General features: G+C 39.9%; 1 long non-coding RNA gene across 1 annotated transcript in view; it reads right to left on the minus strand.

The window, feature by feature from the left end:
* Window positions 1-2125: 2125 nt before the first annotated feature.
* LOC106896618 overlaps window positions 2126-26117 on the minus strand; it is a 92741-nt gene continuing 68749 nt past the window's right edge. The window contains exons 9-15 of the long non-coding RNA XR_001413649.1: window positions 25703-25769; window positions 24906-25025; window positions 23717-24820; window positions 23081-23181; window positions 9236-9392; window positions 7499-7667; window positions 2126-2954 (exon numbers count right to left, since the gene is read on the minus strand). This is a non-coding gene — a long non-coding RNA (uncharacterized LOC106896618). The remainder of the gene's footprint in view (window positions 2955-7498; window positions 7668-9235; window positions 9393-23080; window positions 23182-23716; window positions 24821-24905; window positions 25026-25702; window positions 25770-26117) is intronic.

Here is a 26117-nt window from a genome sequence, read left to right on the forward strand (position 1 = left end):
ATATTCAAGCATTTGGAGCTTTACAGTTGCCAGAGCTTATGAAAAGTGCATATTTAGCTCAAAGAGTTCCCAGATGTGAATTTCAAAATGACACTGTGTTGATTAGCTATAGAAGGCAACCAGTCAAAGAGCAGAAACAATAGCATGTGACTTGGCATTCCCCAGCCAGCCAGAAAATAGTCACCCATTTAATTTTTCATGAATTGTCCAAAATCTGGGAATACAGCAAAAGTTAAAGGCTTGAACAAATGTTTCTGTTTCCTAGCCCACACCTAATGTCTTATGTTATCATCACTGCTGTTTCATCTCCTGTTGGGAAAGGTCCCGAGAAGACCTATAGGGTCATTGGAAAGGAGTGGCCAGGTTGCTCCATCACTGAAGTTATCCTGCCATGGAGACACCTGGGACTCTGCCCCACCTCTGGGGGCAAAAAATGAAATTAGGGTGAAATGCATTTATTTTCTCTTGATGTTATGCATTGTTCACAGCTGATCATTCATCATCACAGCTCACCCCTATGAATGATTCATGAGGGGACAGCTGTTCCCAGGGCCTCGGCTCCTGAGCTGCACATACCACAGGAGGCATCCCCAGGCTGGTTATGCAAGAGGTTGAGCACCTGAGAAGTGCGGAGGCCTCTTCAGCTCAAAGGGGTTGATTTTTTCAAGTGAAGGCAAGGCTACAATGCACCCTAACAGCGCAAGGGGGAAAGGAGTAGGTAAGTAGATTACATGTAGAAATAAAAGGTGTTTCAAGATACACAATAAGCCAGGCTTTAAAGAGAGGTAGTATTAGTCTGATCAGCTGGAAACACTGGGATTCAATATCCTGTATAGGATTCTTCTAGCTTCCACAAAATGCATGCATAAAACTTCATTAAAATGTTGATATGTTTTGCAGATATTGTTTGGTTTGTGTCCTATTTTTCAAGAAACGTTCTATACTTAAACTACAGGCACTACATGGACACAGTAAAGCCAGTTTTCATATCCATTTTTGATTTGCTTCTGAGTCTTGTCTTTGTATAATAAGCTGTATGTCTCACACTTTCGTGCACAGCATGTATAGCACTTTCTACTGCAGATGGAACTAAACTTCTCCTAATGAGGTTTCCCTGCTTTAAACTAATGGTAATGTAAAAATAATATCCTCTTTCTTTCTTTACTATTACCTCAACTGAAGGAGAAAGACATAAGAGACAATTTAAAAATCTATTCAAAAAGCACAGTTGGTAATATCACAGTAATTATTATTACTAATCAGATACTTTTTCAAATACAGTGACAATTTTGCCTTAAGAAAATAGGAAACTGGCAGTAGAACTGAAAGCGCAAATAATTTCTGCAATGTGTATCGATGTTGCACAAATTAAGACCATATCTTGTGCCTTTTTTCTCTCTCTGTCCTTGCCCCTTTAAAAAAAAATAAAAAAAAAAAAAAAATTACTTCCAGGATGATATTCTACTAGCAATTTTAGGAAATCCCAAGAACCCAGCAATTGCGCTGAAGAAAGAGTGGTGCTACTACTTCAAGGCCCACACACAAAATAAGATTGAATTGGCAAAATCTGATGCCATTCCTAATAAACAGCACAGATGTTTAGAATACAAGAGAAAATGCTACTTAGAATTTGGGTTTCAAACTTTTTAAAACCTCTTTGATCGAAAAAAGCATCACAGACCGACCTTTCAAAAAACAGTTCCTAACTGGAAAGCCTAGGTTTAGAATTCACATATCACTCTCTTCTTTAAGGAAGAGTAGTTTACACCAGTGCAGAATGTTTGGGGGTTTTTTTATATTTTTTTTTAACCGTACAGCTTTTGTTTTAGATATTCTCTTCCTATTTGGATAGTACTTTCTCTAAGCCTCGTTCTGACCTTTAGCTCATCCCACCACAGACTCAGTGTACAAAGTATTCAAGGTTATTTATACCACAATCATTGTTTATACAGAAGTGGGCAAACTCTGTTGTTTGTAAATGCAGGAGGGCAATTTAAAATAGAATGAATTTCAGCTGCAGAGCTGGAATTCTTTACCGTGTCTCCATAAGAGATGTACAAACCACTTACTCTGCAGAGAACAAGGTTACAAGTCGCACATCATACATACACTGGAATTACATGGTTTGTGGTAGACCTCTCTGGTGCCAGAGCCAAACTCTGTTCTCAATCTCTGGAGACAATGGGCTTGTGTTGATATAAGGTTGCAGAATTTGACTTTAAATCAGTAAGCAGGCACTCCAGACAAAAAACAACAGGCCTCTGCAGACATATGTCCTTGATCAGATATTACTTGCACATGGAAATCATTTTTAGTTACAAAATAAAGCATTTTGTTGTCTCCAGAAAGACCAATACTTTGTCTAGGCAGCCAAATGTTATGTAGCTCCCTGGAAGCCGCAGTGGTCATCCTTGCCGTAACGGAAGAGAACCATGGGAGGACTTCCCAGGGGGAGAGGTAATGCTTCTAAGGCACCTTTTTTCTCATTAACAACAGTTAGTGCAGTTCAACCTCCTCATCACAAGACCTGTGGCACCAACATCACCATACCTGCATGCAGCCCAAAGAATTAATTATAAAGACCTCTGCTTCAGGGAGTTGGACTCCATGATACTTATGGGCCCCTTCCAACTCGAGATATTCTATGATACTGTGATTCTGTACATTTCAGCTTGCTTCAGATAACATTTTCCAATGTCCATAAGGATGAACCACTAAAGCATTATTCATTTAATAAACAAGCTGCTACAGGATTCTTTCTAAGGCTCATATTTCTTTAATAAAGATCACTTTCAATGATATGATGAAAGAAGACCAAATTTGTAGAGAACAGTAGGATCCTTGAAAGTGAAGCAAGGGCAATTCCTTCAAGTACAATGTGGCTATAATATAATGCCTCTCCTCTTCTTAGTACCCTTCAGATTCCAACTGTGTGTAGAACACGATACTATTATCTGTAGGAATTAAAACAAAGAGAGAAAGAGTGGTTGGTTGCCTGGAACAAATTACAACTGTTAAAGGTGAGGCATAGCAGAGTGCAGAAACCATTAACATTAGATATGTTGTGTATGCCCATGCTGGTCACTCTCCAGGAAACATATTCTTTTCTAGCAGTTGTTTCAGTCCTATATCCTGTACCCTCACTACAGATCAAATTCAAACTGAATGCTACCAGATTCAAACATACTAAATTTTAAGTGCTTTGACTCGTAATTAAAACCTGGCATTACTTCTAATTATTTCATGTGGCAAGGATTTTTAATGATGAAGAAAAAATTTTGCTCTTGGATAACATTTATCTGCAGATTTGCATGCATTCTATCCAAAAGAGGTAAAACTGAGCATCAAAGTAGCAAAGACCACAGATGACCTCCTTAGTAGAGCTGAGGTTAGATTCCTCAATTCACTACCTTGTCCCTGGATCACTCTGCCAGGAGAAGTCAAAATTATAGAATTCATAGAATCATAGAATTGCCTAGGTTGGAAAAGACCTTTAAGATCATTCAGTCCAACCATAAACCTAGCACTGCCAAGACCACCACTGTGTCCTAACCACCAGATCTACATGTCTTTTAAACACCTCCAGGGATGGTGACTCAACCACTGCCCTGGACAGCCTAATCCAATGCTTGATAAGCCTTTTGGTGTAGAATTTTTTCCTAATATCCAATCTAAACCTCCCCTGGCACAACTTGAGGCCATTTCCTCTTATCCTCCCACTTGTTACCTGGGAGAAGAGACTGACCCCCAACTTTGCTACGACCTCCTTTCAGGTAGTTGTAGAGAGTGATAAGGTCTCTCCTCAGCCTCCTTTTCTCCAGGCTAAACAACCCCAGCTCCCTCAGCCGCTCACCACAAAACTTGTTCTCTAGATCCTTCACCAGCTTCATTGCCCTTTGAACATGCTCCAGCACCTCAACCTCTTTCTTCTAATGAGGAAGAATTGAACTGAACACAGAATTCAACGTGCAGCCTCAATAGGGCCCAGTAAAGGGGGACGATTGCTTCCCTGATCCTGCTGGCCACACTATCTCTGATACAAGCCAGTATACTACTGGCCTTCTTGGCCACCTGGGCACACTGCTGGCTTGTATTCAGTTGGCTATCAACCAACATTCCCAGGTCCTTCTCTGCCAGGCAGCTTTCCAACCACTCTTCCCCAACCCTGTAGTGCCTGCATGGGGTTGTTGTGACCCAAGCGCAGCACCTGGCACTTGCCTTTGTTGAACCTCATACCATTGGCCTATACATTTTCTATCTTCCAGTCAACTAGGGCCTCCCCAGTTGGCCAGGACTGATGATAAATGATGGAAAGTGGCTTGGTGAGCACTTCCACCAGCTCCCTCAGTACCCTTGGGTGGATGACATCAAGCCCCATAGACTTGTGTATGTCTAAGTGGTGTAGCAAGTGACTAAACATTTCTTCTTGGATTATGGGGGCTTGATTCTGCTCCCTGTCCCTGCCTTCCAGCTCAGGGGGCTGGGCACTCTGAGGACAACTGTTCTTACTCCTAAGGTAAAGAAGGCATTAAGTACCTCAGCCGTTTCATCATTCTTTGCCGCTCTGTTTCCACCCAGATTAATTTCTAGGCAGGTTTTGGCCTTTCTAATTTTCTCCCTGTGTAACCTCACAACATCCTTGAAGTCCTTCTGAGTCACTCCCCAAAATATCCCTTATCTTTGTGAAGAACTTGTCTTAGAATAATTCCAGACTCTTTCCATATTACTGGTAGGCTTCTGCGCTTATGTTTATATCCAGACTGTCCTCTGGATCTTCAGTCATTTGCAGAGATGTGTGTGCACTGTGGCTCTTTTAAAGACCACTGATTCCTGCAGAACTAACTCACTGCCCACTAATCTGCTGCCAGGCATCACTATGGGAGACAACACCTCACCACGGCAAACAGATGCTGAAACTACTTCAGATCCACTCTGCTGTTGTAAATGTGCTTTCTATATAGTAAGTGGCAAAGAAAATTGCAAAGCAGAGGTTAGACTAAATGACTTCCTAAGGTCACTTCAAACCTGAATTTTCCTGTGATCCTATGACAGGTGGCAATGTGGCACATGAGACACATACTGCTCCTACTGCATAAACCTGAGGATTTACTGTCTATTATTACTAAGCTGTTGTTACAGTTCTGCCATCTGATGTGAGGTGCTGCATGAGCCAACATCCTGATCATGTGAACTGCCTTCCTCTGATATGCTTCTCCATATAAAATACTAACATATTTGTATTTATAATTTATACATCTATAAATTATAAATAATACTATTCATTATATTGGCCCACACGAAAAAGTCCAGTGAAGACAGCATGAGCCAAACTAACACCCAAGCAACTCTGACAATTTAGCAATGTCTGCGCACTGTGCTACATCCTTAAAGCAGAAGCCCACACATGAAGACAGAGCATGAAGTGCCTTTCCTGGGGCTTTACGGCAACTAGGGCTGTGCCGCCAGGAACAGCACAGCTCTCAGCCACGTTCAACAGTTGTGCAACACTGATTTGGAGCAATATCAGAATAGGACCCCCCTCTATCACAAAAATAGGGCTGACAAAGTTGTGGAAGGAGCCAACACTTAACAACAGATAGAGCGCGTGGCAAAAGGGAATGCTGCTTTGAGCATAACGTAAGATAAGATTACTCTCATACAGCATTGCTGTTTGCAGGAAGAGAGATGTTACCCCTCCAACACAGGCACAATCACACATTGTAATGAATCACAGATTAACCATGATGTTTTTCCTGCAGATTCAAAGGGCTGTTGTGGAGTAGAAGGCTGTGGGGGTGGTTGTCCTACAGCTAACAGTGCCAGAGAGTTGCCTCATTTCACTTGAGAGGAGGAATTCCAATATTACACTAATAGAAGTGCTCAAAACCCCCTTTTCCCACCTGTGCTGTGCTTGGCATCATGAACTCAGTCCTCAGATATTAAGTATTTCAGATTATTTCAATAAACAGTCCACTACCTGGTGTCAAAATCCAGAGAGTGATTCAAAGCATGCACACTTCAATGGAAAGACGTGCCCTGACTCCCATCCTGACTCACAGGGGCTGAGGGTCAGGCTCGTAGAGTCCGCACATGACTGGTAATTTTTAAATGATTACAATGAAAGGAAAGACTGCCTTTTTAATGCCCAAGCACAACAGCTGCAATGTCATTGGGGTTGTGTTCTGAGATGCTCCTAGACTGCAGCCCAAATAAGTGTCTTAATGATACTTTGAAAATATGTAAAGCACTTCTTTTATATGCAATGACAATTCTGTCTGGGCACATTGTCTGTTTGTCCAGCCAAAACAGAATTAGAATTAGTGAACCAGATTCTACTCCGATTTGTACAATGTGCAGCTACAGTAAATGCAATGAAGCTACACTGTGTGTAAACAAGGGCAGACTTGGACTAAGTTACTTTATTTATGACAGTGAGCTTACAGTTACATAGCACCTTTCAACTTCAGTGGATCTACTGGTTCTCTGAAAAGTGATGCACTACACAAGGCTCTGCTTTCTTTAGAAAGAGCTACTGTTTAACAGTTCTTAACCATCAGCTTCAGAAAGCTCATGCAAAAATAAAAGTTGTCATCAAAGCTACAGAAAGAGTTTGGGGAAGCAAACTATAATTATACAGGAATTTGGACAGTGTGCAGGCACTTCACCTCTATTCTGTAAGAAATGCTTTTAGAGACTTCAATAACGATCATATTTGATCATAGCCTTGTCTTGTTACCATATAGACAAGACAGCTTCTCTGGCATAATGGCCCAAAGGTGATAGTTTGAGTCACTCAGAGGTGACACCAAGTGATGACTCAAAGGTGTATTACTGGTTCAAAGAACTATCATCTCTTAGTTGCAGTAGTTGTTATGTATGGTAATTACGTTACTATGTTATATATGGTAATTTATATGGTATAAAAATATATCTGATGTTAAACAAGTAGCAAAATATAGACTAGGTTCTTGTCTTAAAAAAAGGGGGTAAATGAAATTAGTTCATTGAGGTGCACAGCACCATCTACAAAAGGGAACACCTGATGTCCCACAACTTAATACTATTGACATCTCAAAGGAAGGAAGTGATGACCTAAGTGCAACATGAAGGAAAATAGTGATGGTTGAGAAAACAGTAATAACTGACTCTGTCGGTGGGTGGTGAATTAGAAACAGAGAAATGAACCAGTATTGGTGCCAGCAATTCTCTCATATTCCTATTGCCCTTCTATTAGACCAGTCTAAGGGCAGCACCATCCCAGACAATATCTGATGTATCTTGGGATTATAATTGCTACCCGTTAGACATTTGGCTTTTGTGGATTCTTCTAGAGCGAGTGAGGAGTTATGCAGGAAGATACAAGCCTGTCCGTCTGAAAGACAATCCACCACTAATTTAAAAACCCATAAGGGAAAAAAAGGAACTGCTTTATTCCAAAACTTAGCTTTTTGTAGGCAATGTCGTGATATATAAAGCAAGACTACCTAATGAATGATACCTGCTTGTCAGCACTCTGCACACTGAGGGATAGGCATTTCCACACACTAATAGGCTCATTAAAATCTGGAGGCTGGAGAAGTTTGTAGCTCTTCCCCGTTCTGGCCTTTCACTTGGCTTCCCCTAGAAAAGGCAATTGTCCGTTTTCTTCTTTCTTTCAGTGACAGTACCTGTAATTAAAATAAGATTTAAGGAATGGGGTGCAGGATAGAGGGAAAGGAGGCTAATGTAAAAGTCCTGAGAAACTTTAAGAGGCCTCAGCTGCTCGTTAGGCAATATCTACACAGCCACCAGTATGCAGGTGAATACGGGAGGTATACCTTAGGGACAAACAACAAATCAAGTGTGACACTCCAGCTTATTGGATGGAGAAGAGCCCCCTGGGAACTGGCAGCATAGTCCCTGAGAGTGAAGTGATTTCGGTGAAAACGTATGGAAGCCAGCATATGGTTATGTCCTCTGACTCCTTATTATACTTTAAAGGACAGTGGTCTGGTAATAGCATGGGATTATAATGCTACAGCAGCCCAGAGCATATGTGCTTCCCTCCCAGTAAAAACTTCTGTCCCCTTCATACACCTATCAGGCTGTGCCTGTCTGATTGACTACAGCAAGTGACTTTGGCAGGGCAACATACAGCCCTGAGGAGGGAGGGCTATAACATATTAATATAAGAATGTAGTTGATTACAATATAAGCCGCTGAAAGCGAGCTGACTATAGCACAAGACTGGAAGAATGTGGCTGTCTGCAGGGTCCCGCCGGGAGAATGCATCTATCTATACCTACAAGCGTGCGGCTGACTGCAGGCAGCTGTCATGCAATTGGAGTGGTCTGGTGGGGTTGTCACCTATCAAACCATCGCACCCGCCGTTATTGTGCATTTAAATACACCTCCCATCTGCCTCCTGGCAGCTAACTAGCGCTTGTCTCCAGCAAGGGAGGAGGAGGAGGAGGAAGGGGTCTCTCTGGCTTTGATTAGAAGTTTCTGAATCTTCAATTTGACAGAAAGTTTTGTCCTTCAACTAGCAAATGCCACTCAGCTCTTGTACTCAAGGGAATGATTCCATTATTAAGAATCTGATTTATTTTTAATAACCCTTCTGCTGTATATATAGGAACACCCTGGATATTATAATCTAAAAAAATCCCTAAGGGTAATTTGTTTTGGAACAAATATACTGTCTGGGAATTTTTGAGTAGTGGACAGTAAACAAGTGAGGTGCATTTTCTATATCTGATGTGTTGTAAGAACACACTGTAATATATGGGGGTTTTTGTTTTCTTCTTCTGATATACACAAGCAACATTTAAATAATAAAGCATTGCAAAAAATAGATCTAAATAAATTCTTAATAAAGGACAACCAATCCTGCAATCAGACCCGTCAGACCCATCCCGCCCGAACGCCAAAGAGTCCACCTGCTCTGAGCTGACTGCTATATTTATATATGTATCAGGCTGGGATTTGCCAGTTACTCTCTGCCCTTAGTTAATGGAGCTCAGCCCTGCACGGTCTCAGAGAGGATGCTTAGGATACCTCCACACAGGGCTGTGGCCATCCTCTCCAGCTGGTGCAGCATGCCTTCCCATGCCCAGCTCCCCTTCCGAGTGACAGGCCCTTCCAGGCACCTGTCTTCTCCTTATCGCTGGAGTCATCCACTGCCTTTTAGCTCTCACCTTCCTTTGCCAGGTCTCCTGCCCCAGAGGCTTCACATGCAAGTGTTAGCTGGCCTCACCTCTCTTTCTTCAGTCCTGGTACATGTGAGTCCATGCAAACATCCCAGGTTGGAGCTTTTGTTGTCACTCTCCATTTACATGATTTGAGTGGGCCGAGCTTTTTCCTCTTCAGTTGTATGAGCTATTAGTATGTGAATGTTTTGTCCCCTTCTTCCCCTGAAAAAGAAAGCTTAAAATGTTATTTGCTTTGGATTCTGAGAAGTACAAACTCTACCACATGGCAGACACATGTGAATCCATATGCTAGCATGTCTGTAAAGCCGAGAGATTAAAGCCTGAAGCTTCTATTAAATGCTCTCCTTTTTTTCTTGCATGCAACATTTTTAGATTGAGCTCTAAATGTTCACCGACTCATGAATATTTTTGAGCCAGCTCTGTTCACTGTGATAAATCATGCTGCTTATGTGTTGGTTTAGTGACAGATAGTTACCTGAAAACTTCTAATGTAAAATGGTTTATGGCCATCTGAAGGGAAAAAAATCTGTGATCTTTGCCTGACTGCTGGAACAGTATGACAAGAGGAAACATACTGTATTCAAGCCCCACAGCATGCCAACTTTCTTTCTTTCTTCTAGAAATGGACAGAACTGAAAGGAAAATGACTGCTGGCATATTGTGAAAGTACTTCCAAGTTTGTACAAGCTCCAGTGATAGATGCAAACACAGACAAAACCCTTCATAGGAAACAAAAAGTTTTGCAAAGAAATCTGAAAAATATCCTATGAAAGAAATAAAACCATCCTTCCAACAAAAAGAAACAAACGCTCTCTAGGCTTATGTTCCAGAGTCAGATTTATTGTAGTTACTAAACCAAATACAGATACTAGAGAACGTTATTCACACTGTAAAAAGCACATATTGTATTTAAAGCAATGCAAAGACAGCTTTTCTTCTTTTAGAGATCCCAAATACAAGGATTGCCTTGTCTCCTTGAAAGTTAACTACCTTGAATCACCTCACATTACCATGGTGCACGAGCGTATGAACAGGAGGTTGGCTGACAAGTTACCCTGCGTGAACTGCTCTGTGATAGCAGCTTGTATGTACATTTCCACACAGCTGTAAATGCAGGACAGTCGGAGTTAGCTGAGCCCTAATCAAATTCAGCCCTTGAATTAGAGATCCCTCTGGGATGGGGAAAAAGTAGTCTTCCATTCAGGTGAAGAATGAGAAGGAAACTACCTTCAGACAGTTAGCAGAGAGCCATTATCCCTCCCCATGATGGTGACTGAGCAGCAGCAATCTTTACTGGAGTCATCATTAAATGTCTCAGATCACCCACCACACCAGCCCTGTGCTGATGAAAACAGCGATTGGGCTTTTAGTTCCTCCCCTGCCAATCCTTTAATCTTACATCAGTCCTAAAAACTGACAAGTTCTTCATAGAATAGAACAGTTCTAGAGAAATATGAAATTTCATTCCTTTGAAATAGAAATGTAAGAGGTAATGGAAAAAATTTCCTCTCATTGCTGGGTGGAAGTGCATTAGCATAATACAGGATTCTGTAGTTAGGCTAATAAATTGTGTTTATTTTCTTGATGAGAAGTAAATCGCATCATAGTTATACTACCATCATTAATATGACATCATCACTCTGTGAATAGTTCAGCTCTGGCCTCTGAGTAAGACCTGACAAAGGTTTCTTACAGGGTGGAAACAAATTCCACCATCTCTTTTAATGATCAAAGTCAGGAAATCTAGGCTCTTTTTTTTTCCCAAGGGAATCCAAAGGAATAGCCACCAAGATCCTGCTGGTTTTCGGTAAGATCTGGACATAACTCCCTATAGATGCCTTTGAAAATATTGGCTTGAATTGCTCAGCCAAGAGTAAAATTCAGCTCAGTAAATCCAGACGACACCACTACCATCAGTTGCACTGAGTGGGAAGGATGAAGGGTAATTACAGTCCCAGCTGCCAAATTCACCTCAGTTGCAAGTAATCATGATTTGCACTGGAATTAGGAGATAGGGGAGACACAGATACTCTGAAAATCAAGCCACTTTTATTAAATGGTAAAACATGGACATAAGCACTTCATCTGTGCTTGAAAATCTTCACCTCAGTGGCTAGGGAAGATCAGAAAGTAAATCTGTGCAGGGATATGAATGACCAAGACCATTCTAGTCCCCAACAAGCAGACCATGCCTCCTTTCTTATTAAAAATACCAGAGTACCGTGGTCTCTACTCAGATTAGTACTTTTGCATTTTTTATAATTAGATAATACTAACAATGAACTCCCCATAACTGCCACAGTTTTGCTGATACAGACTGCTTACATAAAGTTACATGTATTTGTAGTAAAAGTACTTGTGTTTATTAAACTATTGTTATACTATCATACCATTGTTCTTTATTAAACTATCCAACTGTTATTCTTTTATCTGTATCCAATAAACTAGTGTGTTAAAACAGCCCCTCCGTTAGAAAGCAGTTATTTACAGTGTAAGAGCAGAGTAGCACAGTGATCCACCATCACCTGAAGCTCTCAGGAAACCCCTGCAACGATAAAAGGTGGCACGCGTCTCCGCAGCTGCGGCACCTCATTCCTGAACCCCAGCCCTCTGTAGTTCCCAGTCCTTTCCGTGGAGGCACCCTCCAGAGGCACTGCTGCTCGGCACTCCCAGCAAGTTCTGCAGCAGCCACTCCACACACTTGCCGTTCTAATTTGGAGGAAACTCCATCCTGGAGTGTTCAATATAGGAAATAAGGAGACAAGATACTTAAGGCAAAAAATAGAGCCATGTTAAGTCACCTACCATTCTTAGCATCAGAAGCCTGCTGGGGCCATTTTCATATTACGGTACTAAACACAGCAATCAAAACAGAAAAGGCAGGTGGAAACAAAAGGGTTTACTACGGAGACAAAAACAATCAGATTTAATGTTTTGAAAAGCTTTTGGCTTAGTGGCCCATTTCTTTCAGACTATTCTGTACATACATCAAAAATTTTTCAATAAAAAACATTCTATTGCTTGCAGGGGCCTGGGGCCAGCTATGAAGGAGGCACGTTGGCTTTACAGAGCAACCACTGTCTTACAGACAATCAATCAGAAAAGCTCAGTCCAGAGCATCTTATTGTTCTCATAACTGTGGTATCTGACCACCTTTAGGAGTAGATTTCTTGGAAGAAGTAGGTAAAGATTAATAAATTAAGGAATTAAGTAAACACACCTGGATTTTCTGTGCAGTGCTGTGGTGATCAGTGATCTGGATCTAATCTCTTACCTTCAGTGAAGTGTAAATTCAGCAGTGATTTGGATCTCAATCTGGATTTGAAAGTTAGATATTTAATAGGCCAGACTAAATCCATGATCTGCAGACATTTGGAATTCAAGCAGGAATATGACTGGAAACAAGACTATCTCTTCTTTAAATTAGCCTCCTCTTTCCAATTTTCTCAGCTTGCCATCTTCAGCCTGCCTCAAAACCAGTCACCATAGAGAACAACACACTTACCTGTTACTGGCAATCTTTGCTTTGTATTCTTGCTGTTCTCTCTTACTAGTTCAGAGTTAACACATTGATTTAAAAAAAAAAAAAAAAAGAAAAGAAAAAAAAAAGACAACCTAAATTGCTTTTCCCTGAATCATCTAATTAAATTACCTCCCTACAGTAGCTGAGCTAATTGTTCTTACCCTACAATTTTATATTCCCATTTCACCTTTGCTGGCTATTTTCTAACCATGCTTCCTATCAGTTTCCCAGAAGAAACAATCTACCACTTAGCGTAATATTCTTTTCCTTGAAGGAGAGGCAAAGTACTTTGGAGCTCCTCCAGAGTGAGTTTTAAGGACCTGAAATGCAAAGTTCAATAGCACTTGCAAAATTCAATAACACTATTCCTTATTCTCCTGTTTCCATACAGCTGATAGATCCTGATGGAAACCATCTTACTCTCATCCCCATCTAGCAGTCAGGTGAATAATTCAGAAGAGTAGCTAGAAAACTCCAATTTTGGAGTGGCTGGGAGAGATCACATCATTATGGTCACCTCTCAGACTTCTGCCACAAGCATTTATCTAATATCCCAACTCAGCTACAACTCATAGATTTGAAGCAGGAACTAATTCAGGTAAAATCAGGAGGAGCGAAAGGACAAGAGGAAACAGCCTCAAGTTGTGCCAGGGGAGGTTTAGATTGGATATTAGGAGCCAAAAGGGTTATTAAGCATTGGAAGAAGATGCCCAGGGAAGTGGTGGAGTCCTCATCCCTGCAGGTATTTAAAAGATGGGTAGATGTGGTGCTTTGTGACATGGTATAGTGATGGTTTTTGTTGGTGTTAGGTTGACCTCAATGATCTGAAAGATCCCTTCCAACCTACTCAGTTGTATGAGTCAAAAAATAAAATACATAAATATAGACCTGTTCTGCAGTAGTCTTTATACAGCACTGTCACACATTTTTACCTACAGAGACTACCACTATTTCTCAAGTGGCCCAAAATGATTGTTAACACATGGAAAAAAAAAAAGAGAAAATGCCTTCTTCATTAGCCAGTCTCCAAAATTTTCCTCAACTACTTGCAATATCAAGCATGCTATGATAGGAAACATTCTTCAGACAGGCTTCCACAATTCCACATGCAGTTTTCATAAAATCAATACATGTAATATAGGGATAAGTGTGGACCTCAGAGAATACTGCTCCCCTTTCAGGTACATATTTGAGGTCAAGTTTGAAAGAAATCAGAATATCAGTATGAAGAGGTCTATAATTCCACTGCACATTTTCCTTGTTTTTTGTGTACAGAGAAATTATACATATAGTTTATGTGTAAAGTTTTCAGATGGTTATTTTCAGACTAAATGTTGCTGCCTAGATTACGTACAAACAGGAGACAAACCGTTTTATTTCTATATTCCTACTCAATATAGGTGAATCAGTTTTTCCTTGGTTTTTTTGTGTCAACTAAATGCTTTTTTTTTTTCCCAGATTTATATAGCATCATATTGATTTTAGGATCATAGCAATTTGTCAAGGACCACTTTTATTACCAGAATTTAAAGACTAGACACAGCAACTGGATCTCATGAGCAATCTTGGGCACACAGATAAGTTTAGCAATGAACAGAATAATAGGTATATAAACCTAAGGTTCAGAAGATGGAAAGTACATTCAATCACTTCAGGAAAAAAAAAAAGGAAATATTTGTCATGCTTATTTGGAAACAAGCATCTAGAAAAATCTACTAAAATCTTCAACAAAAAGAAAAGACAAATTTTTCAGTTTGCACCTCCCTCTACTATGAATATCCTGGGAAACTACAAAAAAGAACACCAATATAAAATTCCCATTTTTCAGCTGTGATAAATTTTGAATGTCATCTCGCCAGACAAGAAAAGTGGGGAGGATGTTTTCATAAAGCTACTGCAATTGTGTAAGTCTTCAGTAGCCTGCGTGGGTGAAATCAATCAATTTTAATCAGATATGTCTGGCTAATAGTTATTCATAATAGTTTTCTTTCTACCAATGGAGTGTGCAGGTGTATGACATTCTGTTCTGATGTGACTAGCCAAGTACAAACACCTCCTATAAAACTCATCCGTGGCTGTAGTGACTGTAAGTCCAACTACCTGAAAATGGCAGTCGCATTTCTGAAACTCAAGCAAACAATGCCAGCGGAGTGTTTCGTAAAATATTTCCCCCCTGATCAGGACAAAGTCTTTCATGAAGTACAAAGAACAGGTGTACATGTGAGCTAAGTTGTCTCTATTGTTTTATAACAAGCCCTCTCATTTTTTTGTACTTCAGCCCTGTGTCCATTAAATGCAATTTAGCAGGATCATCAGAGCTTGAAAGGGCAGATCAAACAGCACTGAGAATCCCAGCTGTGCAGGCCCCAATTCAGAGTGTACATTAACCTCAGCGTTCAGCAATAATTTAGTCTACTCAAGACAGGAAGATGCTCTATTTCTGTCTTGCATGTTGATCCCACTGTATTTTTCCTCCTGAAACAAACTCATGCATGTATACATAGGTGACAAACTACAGGAATGTGTGTGTATACATACATATATATGTGGCACAGATAATTATAAATCTGTCTCATACTTAATTTTAGATGTGCTTAGGGCTGAACTAATATCTCAGAAGCCCTTCTAGAGGAACAGACTATTTCTATTATTATTATTATTATTATTATTATTATTATTATTATTATTTTACAGTGCCTGAGCTGAAGGAAAAGAAACCTTGGTAAACACCATGACCCTACAAGTGCATATTCACATCTTTGAGGTACTGCGGCTGAAACCTGATGACTGAAGCTGAGGATTGTGCTGAAGTCACTTATTTTAGGCAGAAGATGATCAGTGATTGTACTCTAAAGGTAAACAGTGTTGTATTAGGGCTTTTCTTTCCTTTTTAGTCCACTGTTAGCCAAAAGCTCTCAAGCAGTGCTTTTCCTAGCACCTGAAGATTAGAGACGTGCAGAATGATTTGCCTCCCAGTCATAGACTGCACCTCAGCTGAGATAACTGCATGCATGATATATCTCTTCCTTTCACAGCATATTTCCTCCTGACTTTTTTTTTTACTGTATGAGATGTGTAGTGGTACAAACCTCGAAAGCTGATCAATAACCAAAACCTGCAACTGTCCTTACAGTAAAGAGGCAATGGTAAAGGATTAGTGTCCACAATGCTCATTACACAAATTGTTAAATGCTACTAGAGAGGCAACTGCTATTTTAACTACTGGTGACACAGCTAATATTTAAACAGTAGCATTTCTATTGCTACACTCAGCACTGGAGACATCCAGGAAAAGGTCAACTCCAAAAGACAAGTTATAGAAGAATGGTAATTAATGGCCAAAGTACAGAAATAACCCGTTGTGGTTTTCTTCTCCCTCTCTTTCTCTCTTCCTGTTCTTTGCTTCTGTACCAGATTGTGCTACATAAAACATTTTGCTTGTTTTGATTTTTCCTAAGCACTGAAGTTTATTTTGGATCAGTGAGGTGAGAAACCTTTGAAAGGCTCCCGAGACTCCCTAAGCCCGAGAGTCCAGCGTTTGCACCTGTCAGGATCACGGTTTCCTTCAACAGATTGCTAACTTGGAAATTTAGCAGACATATTTCTGCATTTATTTTCTTGTCTGCCTTAGCAAGAAAAAAAGCAGTATTGTGTAGGTAACATGTAATCAAAGGTTTCGCTTGTCAGATTAAGCGGATTGTGATTTTTTCAGAAGTGAAAAAAAGCTGCTGCAAAGTCAGTCTGCATTGCACAATCCCCCAGGTACACAGACAGTAGTTAGCTTGTCTTTGGGAATGTTAGAAGGATTAAAAGACTATATAAAAAAAGAATAAATAAATGGGGTTACTCTGATTAAGGAAACCAATGGTTGCCTGTGTGTTTGCTTAAATCTTTACAGTCAAATTAAAGACTTAATTACTTTTTAGTCAAGGATTCAGGTTCTACTGAGGTAGAGAACTATAAAGAGACAAAACTAATTAATGCAAAATATTCAGAGTCAGAGAGCAAAATAAATTCTTGCAATATCCATTTCCTTTAGACACATTTAAGTTAGTGAAAGGTACATCCAATAATATCAGACAGATTTCTTTTGATGAAGGATTGCAACATCGCTTCTTTCCTCTACTTTTCCTTCCATTTAGAAATAGGTCCAGTATTTAAATTCCTTCTAATATAACTGTTAACAAAACAGAAAGTGAACAGATCCTGGGTTCTGGACATTTGTAGACAGCGCAGATCACAGTCACAGAAAGATACAAACAGACTTCAGTCTGGATGTCAACAGTTTCAGAAGCTCCTAAGCTCATTACCAGTCAAAGATCACAGATAAACTCCACTTTGAAAACCAAGAAAATAAGAATTTGAGCTTCACCAAAAGGGGAGAAATAGGCTCCTATGTCACTTGCAGAAATCAGGTATAGTTGAACAAATTGCTTGAACTTTGTCATTTTTCAGAAATGTGTGTCTGTAGTCACAAACCCTATTGGAAAGTAATATTAGGTGCTTATATGAGCCTTCAGATATCTACAGGCTTTTTAGAATACAGACCTATGGTCCCACGGTATCTAAACCTGACCTCCTAGCTGGCTATATCTGAACTGGTGCTGCTTTGTGAAAGGGCCATTTGCTTTCCGTTGTATCAGAAATGCTCAAAAGCTGCTCCAGTTAATGCTCAGCTGCAACACACTGTGAACCAAAATCACAACCAACAGTCAATGCGAATGAGTGCGAGACACTACGTTGCCTTCCCCATTGACGTCCCCTTTGGCCATGCATCCTTTTGATGTTATCGCAACAACACTAAGGAAGAGAAACATAGGTGCCCCACAGCAGCTCATCATCTCAAAATTACATTTACGCTGAGCCAGATCCTCCAGCTTTTGGGTTAGTTTATGCTGACTGTGCAGAGAAAAGCAGCTGCACAGTAATGGAGACTCCTGCCCTACATTTCTATTTCTATCTAGCCCAAAGGAATCATAAGAGGATGACCACATCAATCATAAACAATTCAAATGTATTTTGATGCATACTATGAAGTTGGATGAATGGTGCATTAAAGAAGGTTGTGCCGATTTGTTAAAATAGAAATCATGAATGAAATGGCTTTGTGTTTTGTGAATATTCAGTAGTTAGGTTGTGCTGTTAAAACATTCAAAAGAAGCCCATATGCATTAAAACATTTACAAGCACATTTGTACTAATGTTGATGGAGGTAACATTCTCACTGCCATCTTGACATCTCTTCATCAAAATTTCATGTATCCAAATCAGGGGACAGAGACAATGATATGTGTCCTACGTAATCACTCTAATACAACATGTACAACATGTAATGCCTGAGGTAAAAAGAAAGTCATGAAAGCTAAAGAGATTGCATAGATTGTTAAATAAAGGAAAATAATACTTGAATTACCAAATATCCAACACAATACATAGACAATTCATAGGTGAAACATGAAGAAATATTCCCTGGAGCTAGTTGGTACTTCCCAAACTCATCACAGTGGTATGAAGGATACAAGGATCTCATCAAATTATCTTTACTTACTGTATTTACACTGGATACCAAAAGCAGTAACACACAGTAAGGAACAGTCATAGGATCTCCAGGAGCCTTTTGTCCAAACTGGGCAAATGAGGTGAATAACAAGATGGAGCAAATCATAGAATCATATGGGGTTGGAAAGGACCTCTGGAGATCATTTAGTCCAACCCCCCCGCCGGAGCGGGTCTACCTACAGCACATTGCACAGGAACTCGTCCAGGAAGGTTTTGAATGTCTCCAGAGAAGGAGATTCCACCACCTCTCTGGGCAGCCTGTTCCAGTGCTCTACCACTCTCATAGTAAAGAAGTTTCTCCTCATGTTTAGGTGGAACTTCTTATACTCAAGTTTGTGCCCATTTCCTCTTGTCCTGTCACTGGGCACCAGTGAGAAAAGACCAGCCCCGTCCTCCTGACACCCTCCCTTCAATGAAGCCTGTAGATGTTCAAACTAAGTCATGTCTCAGAGATGTGTCCCTAGCACTGTGGAGAGGCATTGTAGAGGACAGCTCTCACCAGTGCTGCTTGGCATGGTAAATGGTCCAACTCTGCGATACGGGCCAGGAAGCAGGAAAGAGCAAGCACCTTGCACAGTGCACCATGGGTATCTGGCAATCAGAGTTAAAGAGAGAGAGGATAGAAAGCTCCTCCAGCCTCTCTTCCCCTGGTAAATCCATGCCTAGGTAAGTCTCAAAGAAGTGAATCTATTTGTTCTGGTAGTCCAGCTACAAAGCTAGGAAACTCCAGGCTTCCCAGCCTCTCAACGCAATTTCTTCCAAGTGCTCTTGTAAGTTAATGCCACCCTTAAGACCTAGCTCAGAGCTTGTCATCTATTAACAGATCACCCAATTCTAGTACCATCTTTCCACACAGAAATAAAACCAAACAACCTTTTTCTGAAAAATATATTCCTCTGTACCGCATGTTTTTAAATATATCATCTCTAGCAACTGTGATAGGAATGCTCAGTGTGAGGGCTACAGAACTCAGAGTGGCTTGCATGAAGTGTGAGCCACGCATTCATCGCTGCTGGCCTGTGCTTCATCACTGATTTATGCAAAGGTATCTATGAACTACACTCACTCCTGAGGAACTTGTCCAATTGTAACTGGAATCAGTAAGAAGCCTTGGAGGACTGGGCACGGGCAAGTCTTCTGAGAAGCTGCTTTGAAAGAAAATGAACATGGCAAACTGGCATCCAAGTAAAATATGAACCATGTAGCATTTTATTTCCTAAGTTGCACATTTCATGCTGCCTACCAGCTTTTAAAGGTCAAACATGTAAACTTAAGAAGTGTGTGTGAGTGTAAACTGGTTGCAAAGCTCTTTTTTTGTCAGTTCTATGAAGCAATAACCCATGAAATATAGTTGATATCTCATGGGCACAGTTCTCCATGCCTGCAAACATTTAAAATTGCACTTGTGGTACATAAAAGATTTATAATGATCTCACCCACAAATATAAATTTTATCCCACATAGGAGAAAAAGACCTAGAAGCAGAAGCAGTGAACAGCTGAATATGAGCACAGTGTCATAAATTCATAACACTTACAGCATTTTAACAACCAGTCATAAATGTGACCGATTTCAATTTAATTTATGAGATTTTGTGATAGAACCAGGATTACCTCCTCAAAACTGAGATTTAAAACACAGTGGGTACAATTATGGCTGTACTAGCATGTCAGTTGAGGCATATGGGATTGGGGTGGCCATCTGGAAGGTCCCTGAGCCATGCTTCATGTACAGGGTCAGGCAACTGGAGCTGAATGGGCTCCTCCAAACCGTAATGGAGATCCTACTACTGCTCCAAGCCAAGCAGCACATCCCTTCACAGCACAAGCTACCACTAAGGGACATGTTAGTAGGGGCTATGCAACTTGCCATCACCAAACCTAGCACTCTTTGTATGGTTACAGCTGGGCAATAGATGGCCAAGACATACACCATGGTACTGCTGTGACTATTTCTCATGCAGGTAAGTATTCACCCCACCTCCACCATCTTCCCCATGCATTCACATGTCCCAATCATTGTAACATTTTACACATATTTAGACAGTTTTGTCTGGACTGGAATTTTTAGTGGCAGTTACTTGAAAGAAAAGGATAGTTGGAAAAGGACTAGAAGATAGGGAATAGCACCAAGCAAAAGGACAGGGGATGAAATAAGAATTGAGACATGCTTGCTGAAGCATGCTTCCTCAGGTGTCACTGAAACAGCTCGTGTCAATCAGCTGCCATAAGTTAAAACCTTTGCTTTCCAAAATGCAATGTTACCTTTCTCCCACAACTGTATCATTTCAGCCCAGTATCTATGGTAAAGGAAATATCTGAATTTCAGCTACATGAATCTCATAAAAACTCCGAGACAAGCCCTGATATCTGGCAAGTCAACAGAACTGTTTATTTTCTTGGACATAGAGATTGAATTTTATTTTGGGTCTGGCAAGAGGAAAATTTTTGAAATACCCTGGGGAGTCAGAGTTTGCCTCAGAGCTCTCTCTTTCTGCACCTGTCAGAAGTTTGATTTATTTATTTTTTTTTCTACTGTATATATTGGCAGCTTGGAAACCTAACAAACAAACAACTTGTGTACTTTTCCTTCATCAGGAACTTCATCAGGAAAAACCAGGAGGAAGAAAACACAGTTTACTACCTAAGATTTTTGCTTCCAATTTTATCTTACGTTGCACTTGTTCTTACGCATGGAAGATAACAAACAGTCCCTTGTGTTGCCTATGTGTATGTATTTGAAGGCAAAATATTATGTCACAGTGTGAAGTTGTAATATCGTGCCTATTAAAACATCAAAACTAGCTCAATATAGAAAAAGACATGGTGAGGTCAAGCTGCAGATGTATCCCCAAAGGTACTAACTAAGGAGAACATTTTAGTCCCAACTATGTTTAAATGTGTGTTGATAACTAAAGTACAATTTTTCTGGTTTTGAGGGATAATAAGTTTGCTAATAGTTGATGGCTACATCATCTGAAAAGGCTAAAAGTTTTTTATTTGATTTACATTTTTTGAAAACTTTAAAGCCCTTAGATTTTCTTAACAAGCAGATCATCGAACAATTAAGAAGACAAGATTTCTAATGACTGACAGATTAATGGTATTTATTAGTTACTGATTCATATCTTAGTCAAACTACTTGTGAATCATTAGAGAGCAACACGGTGGTCAAATGTGTGAAATGTTAACAGTGATCTGAGTTTCTTGTGTAAAATTGTATATATAACTGATAAAAATAATGCTGAATTCACACAATGCTCATAATAATTCTCAAAGTGCTTTAAAAAGCAACAGAAATAAAAGTTACATGTTCTGTAATAATGAATAAGTAAGTGGCTACACAACACCACCAAATCTTTAGTGATATCAGCACTGGAGTCTGAAGAGATAGTCTGTGCTCTCCAGAGAAGCATAGGACAAAAAAAAAAGTGTTGGCAGGACAACAATGAAGAGCTTGCAGAGCCCTTGGCCTCAGAATAAAGTGGTTAATATCAACAGCTCTTCAGTCTCTGAGGGGAGGCCTCTCCATACCACAATGAAATCACTGCAATACCCAAATAATCTGGATGCATCCTGGACTGTGGTGCAAAGTTGCAGCAGCCAAAAGCTCCAGACATGGCCTAAGACATCACTGATCTGATTTGTTGGTGAAAGCCCAATCATCTTTTCCCAACTCAGTTGTCCTAATAAGACATCTATATCTTTCTTTATATACCTGTCTCAGTATATATTCTCCAGACCGTCATGGTTACTAGGAGTATTATTTTGGATTCAGAGAATAAGAACACCTCTGCCTCTGAGAGAAGAAAGAGAATCAATACGCATTCCAGAGTTTCACTAAGAAGCAAAGCTTTTAAGAGCATGAAATAGGAATTTTTTTGCTTAAAAAAAGAAATAACATCATCACCCAAAATGTCTCACCTTTCCAAGAACATAATGGGGGCTCAAGGTGCTGAAGAAATCCCCTGGAAACATCACCTATAACCTTCAATGGAATCTTTCACGCAAACAAAATTTGAGCTACAACGATACTCCATTTATCTGGCCAAGGTATGCACATGGATTTTGAAGCTCTTCTAATTTTCTGCAAGTATTTCACGATTACTTTTTTTGCCTCAAGCAAAGATGAAAAGAAGAGGCTGAAGCAAGAAGAAATAGAGTTGTTTGTGTAGTCAGCACATGTCAGCAAGCCATGTCATGCTCTGAGTGAGGCTTCTGTTCCAACAGCAGAGGTGCAATTCTTTCATTTTCAGTTTCATCACAAAACTATCAGAAAATTAAGCTTTTTTTGAAAGCTCAACTGTAGGTTTTATTTCACCTGCATTTAGTCTTCCACTCACAACACCTTGGGTGTTAAATTTACGACTGCCTGTTTTAAAATAGTGACCCACAGGAGGGAGAAAAGGGCGGGTATTTATATCTTAATAGATGCGGGGACACAACTCGCATTTGCACTAGTGCTTCAGCTATTAACTAAAAATGAACATGAATTCCCCAGAGGCCAAGGATAGGAAGAAAGATAACCTTTTCTTCTTAAATCAGTGATCTGGAGAAAAGCGAATAAGAGGCTTCCATGTTTTTAGTTCTCCACAACAAAATATAATTACTCATATTTGTAGGGTCTTTTCCAAAAAGTTTTTAAAATAGGGCAGCCTCAATACCACAGTTTCGATGTAGGCCCATTTCCACTTATATCAGGGGGGGCAATATGATCATATTCAGGTAGCCTATATCAGAATAACTTCAAATGCCACAGTATCTAGAGCATCTACCTTTAAAGGAGTTGGTGAGGCTTCATTACTTACTGCTGGCATGTCCTGAGTCTCAGTTCACTTGTTGGGAAACAGCAACCACGGCAGCCAAACTGGACACCAGCTGTAGACAGTCTGAAGAGCATCTCTTAAGCCTGCAGTCAAGATTTATTCAAGAAGTTTTGTAAGTGCCCGTGTAAAAATAATGGATCCCACAAAGGCTCTGAAACTGTAAATATTAGGGTTATCAGAAATAAACAGTTAGCAACTGAGTCACACCATAAGACCAGTTACTCATGTGCGCAGTACAATTTCAGTGGCAGATCCTAAATCTGCCCTGCTATAGTAACTAAAACATTCTCTCTAGTTTTTAAGATTATTATGCAATTTTCATCAATGTTTATCCACCCAGACAAAAAGAGGTATTCATCTTAGCACTCTGATTACAGGTACTAGAACAGTTATGGAGTGGCAGAAGATGAACAGCCAACAGTTTTGCAACACTGAAGTTGGCGTAGCCATTTTTACCTTTTTCTTGGATGCATAATATTCCTATGGGTATGATGCAAAATTTAAGCAGAACTAGCCCCCACTTTAGCATCAAAAGAGCAACACATGATTTCAAATGATTGTTTGACAGCCTAGGTACAAAACGTCCCAGGTAAGAACCGAGGAAAGTTATTAACATACATTTAACTGTTCCACAGCTCTGCATACTTCAGCTGGAAAATCATACAAGCCATTTGTCATCTAATGCAGAATGTACTGTTAGTTTCCTAATAGTCCCCAAATTCTGCCAGGCATTATCCATTTGCAGGAGAAGCTACAAGAGGTGAGGGAGATTCAAAAAATCATTAAAATAAAATCAATTACACAATTAATTGTCATTCTTTTATGTATTATTTCAGCACCTATAGGCCTTTTACATGCACATTTATTATGGAATCCTTGTATCTAGATGTGCCCCAAACACTAATCACACATCTGGTTTTGATCAGTAACCCATATTTTAAACTTGCTTGATCTTCTTGAGCTTTCTCCAGCTTTTTTCCATTGTATTTGGAGACAAAATGGGTGGTTACATGATGATATGCCTTTTTTCCATGAGACATGAGGCACTAGATAACTGGAAGCACTGAAGGTCCCAGGGTGGCACACCTTTGTTGACCTAAAACACGACCAAAGGAGTATAGATCAGCACCTCAGCCAACAACTGGGAAGAAACAGGAGACACTGGAAGTGGTGGTGATTTAATTAATGGGATGTTGGTTCTGGTCCTGGCCCTGGCCCTGCTATTGGCTTACCTTACCTTCAACAAAGCTGAAAAAGGAAGGCAAAATTTTGCACCCTCTGCAAAAGTGTAAGGATGTCTGTGAGCAAGAAAGAAGTAAAAAAAGCTAGAAATAGTGATTATTTCAGCACAATAACTGCCTAGCCACTAGAGCATATTGAGTCACACGCTCTTTCATGTATCACTTGAACAGCTATCATATTCACAAACTATCTGTCCCCTGGAGAAATAACTTTAGTCATTACATTGCTCCTGGACACCACGGGGGTTTCTAAAAGACAGCTGGTACAGGGTAGGTCATCAGCCTCCTCACAGTCTGACCAAAAAGCAGGGGCACACATGACTCTAAAGTGATACCAGGACATACGTACATAATGCTGCTCTTGACCACGCTACCATTTTTCTGCTTCTGCTGATAATTTTCATTGTCCAGAAACTTCAGTCCTTCCTTCCTTCCTCCTCAACATGTCTCAGTATGAAAAAGTTTCAAAACTGCAAGAACACTGTTGGGGTGGGAATAAACCACAGCTGAAAAGGTTAAGACTTTCCAGTTTTCTTATTTAACCATACAATGGGTACTAGACATACCTGAGAATTTGCTGGTTCACAAATGCTTTCTTCACCTTTCCACATGCACAATAGGCACCCAAGTGCATTTTACTGATGTACCTTTCAGCTTGTGAGGAACAGTAAACCAGTCTTACTGTTCTGCAAATGAATGGGTAGACTCACTAGCATTAGTCAAACCTTGGCTAATGTAGTCCAGGAAACAATAAAAATCCATGCAATTTACTGCTGGTTTAATGAAACATATTCGCACTGAAGAAGTGCTACTTCTTTGCTGTTACCAGCACTTTATTACACAATCCTCGGTGCCCATGCCATTAAATCCACTAACTTTCTGGACCATAGCCTCTACAGACATCTTCCACTCAGGTAATGAATATCTTCCAGACAACATTTCTTTTATTGGCATCCATAAAAGTCCTAGCTTATTTACCTTGCAAAAGTTAGATCTTTATTGACTGTGCATGCTTCATTTAGTTAATTAAGAAGTAACCAGCAACAGCCTTGGCTTACCCTGATTTTGAAAATTTAGTCTGGGTCCATTTCCAGTGATTTAACATGTCAGTTTAGCATGGTATTTTTTTCCTGTACATTTCCCTATAGCCTAAAACAATGAATCATAATAATTTACTATTATTTGTTTCTATTCTAGTCACACCTGAAGATTCATATTAGACTGTACATCTGGTATGCCTTCCAAAACCATGACAAAAGAAAATCCTTGCTTTCCAGAAGCTCACAATACAAAGAAGAAAGAAAAAAAATGTGGAAATAAAAATTATATTATTAATGAAGCATTGACTGATAAGGTGACCTACCTATAGGAACACCTGGAGCCCGTGGAAAAGCCACAGAAGTCAGAAGAGTTGATATTTTTTCTTGTTCCTGTGTACAAAGATATCAAAAGCAATTAAATTAATTTAAAACTCTGTAAAGAAAGTTTGTAGTGCTACGTCTGAAAACCAGTGAGCATGTTTTAGACATTAAAGATCATTTGTTTGGCGGGCTTTTTTCCTTCCATATTGGGTTTATTCTCACTTCTGAGTAGTCACACATTGGTGGTCAGACAAGCCTAGTAACAAAGCTCAGCCTTATCGAGCCTTCATGGTCTTCATTCAGCGATCAAGAGAAAGATGACTGAATTTAACAGCTGATTTAGTGAACAGTGACCATTATTGATGGTCACTCATGATTAATATGGAATGTCATTTCAGGATCAGGCCTCCATGAAGT

The sequence above is a fragment of the Calidris pugnax genome, unplaced genomic scaffold, assembly GCF_001431845.1.
Source record: "Calidris pugnax isolate Ruff unplaced genomic scaffold, ASM143184v1 scaffold171, whole genome shotgun sequence".
NCBI classification, from domain to species: domain Eukaryota; kingdom Metazoa; phylum Chordata; class Aves; order Charadriiformes; family Scolopacidae; genus Calidris; species Calidris pugnax.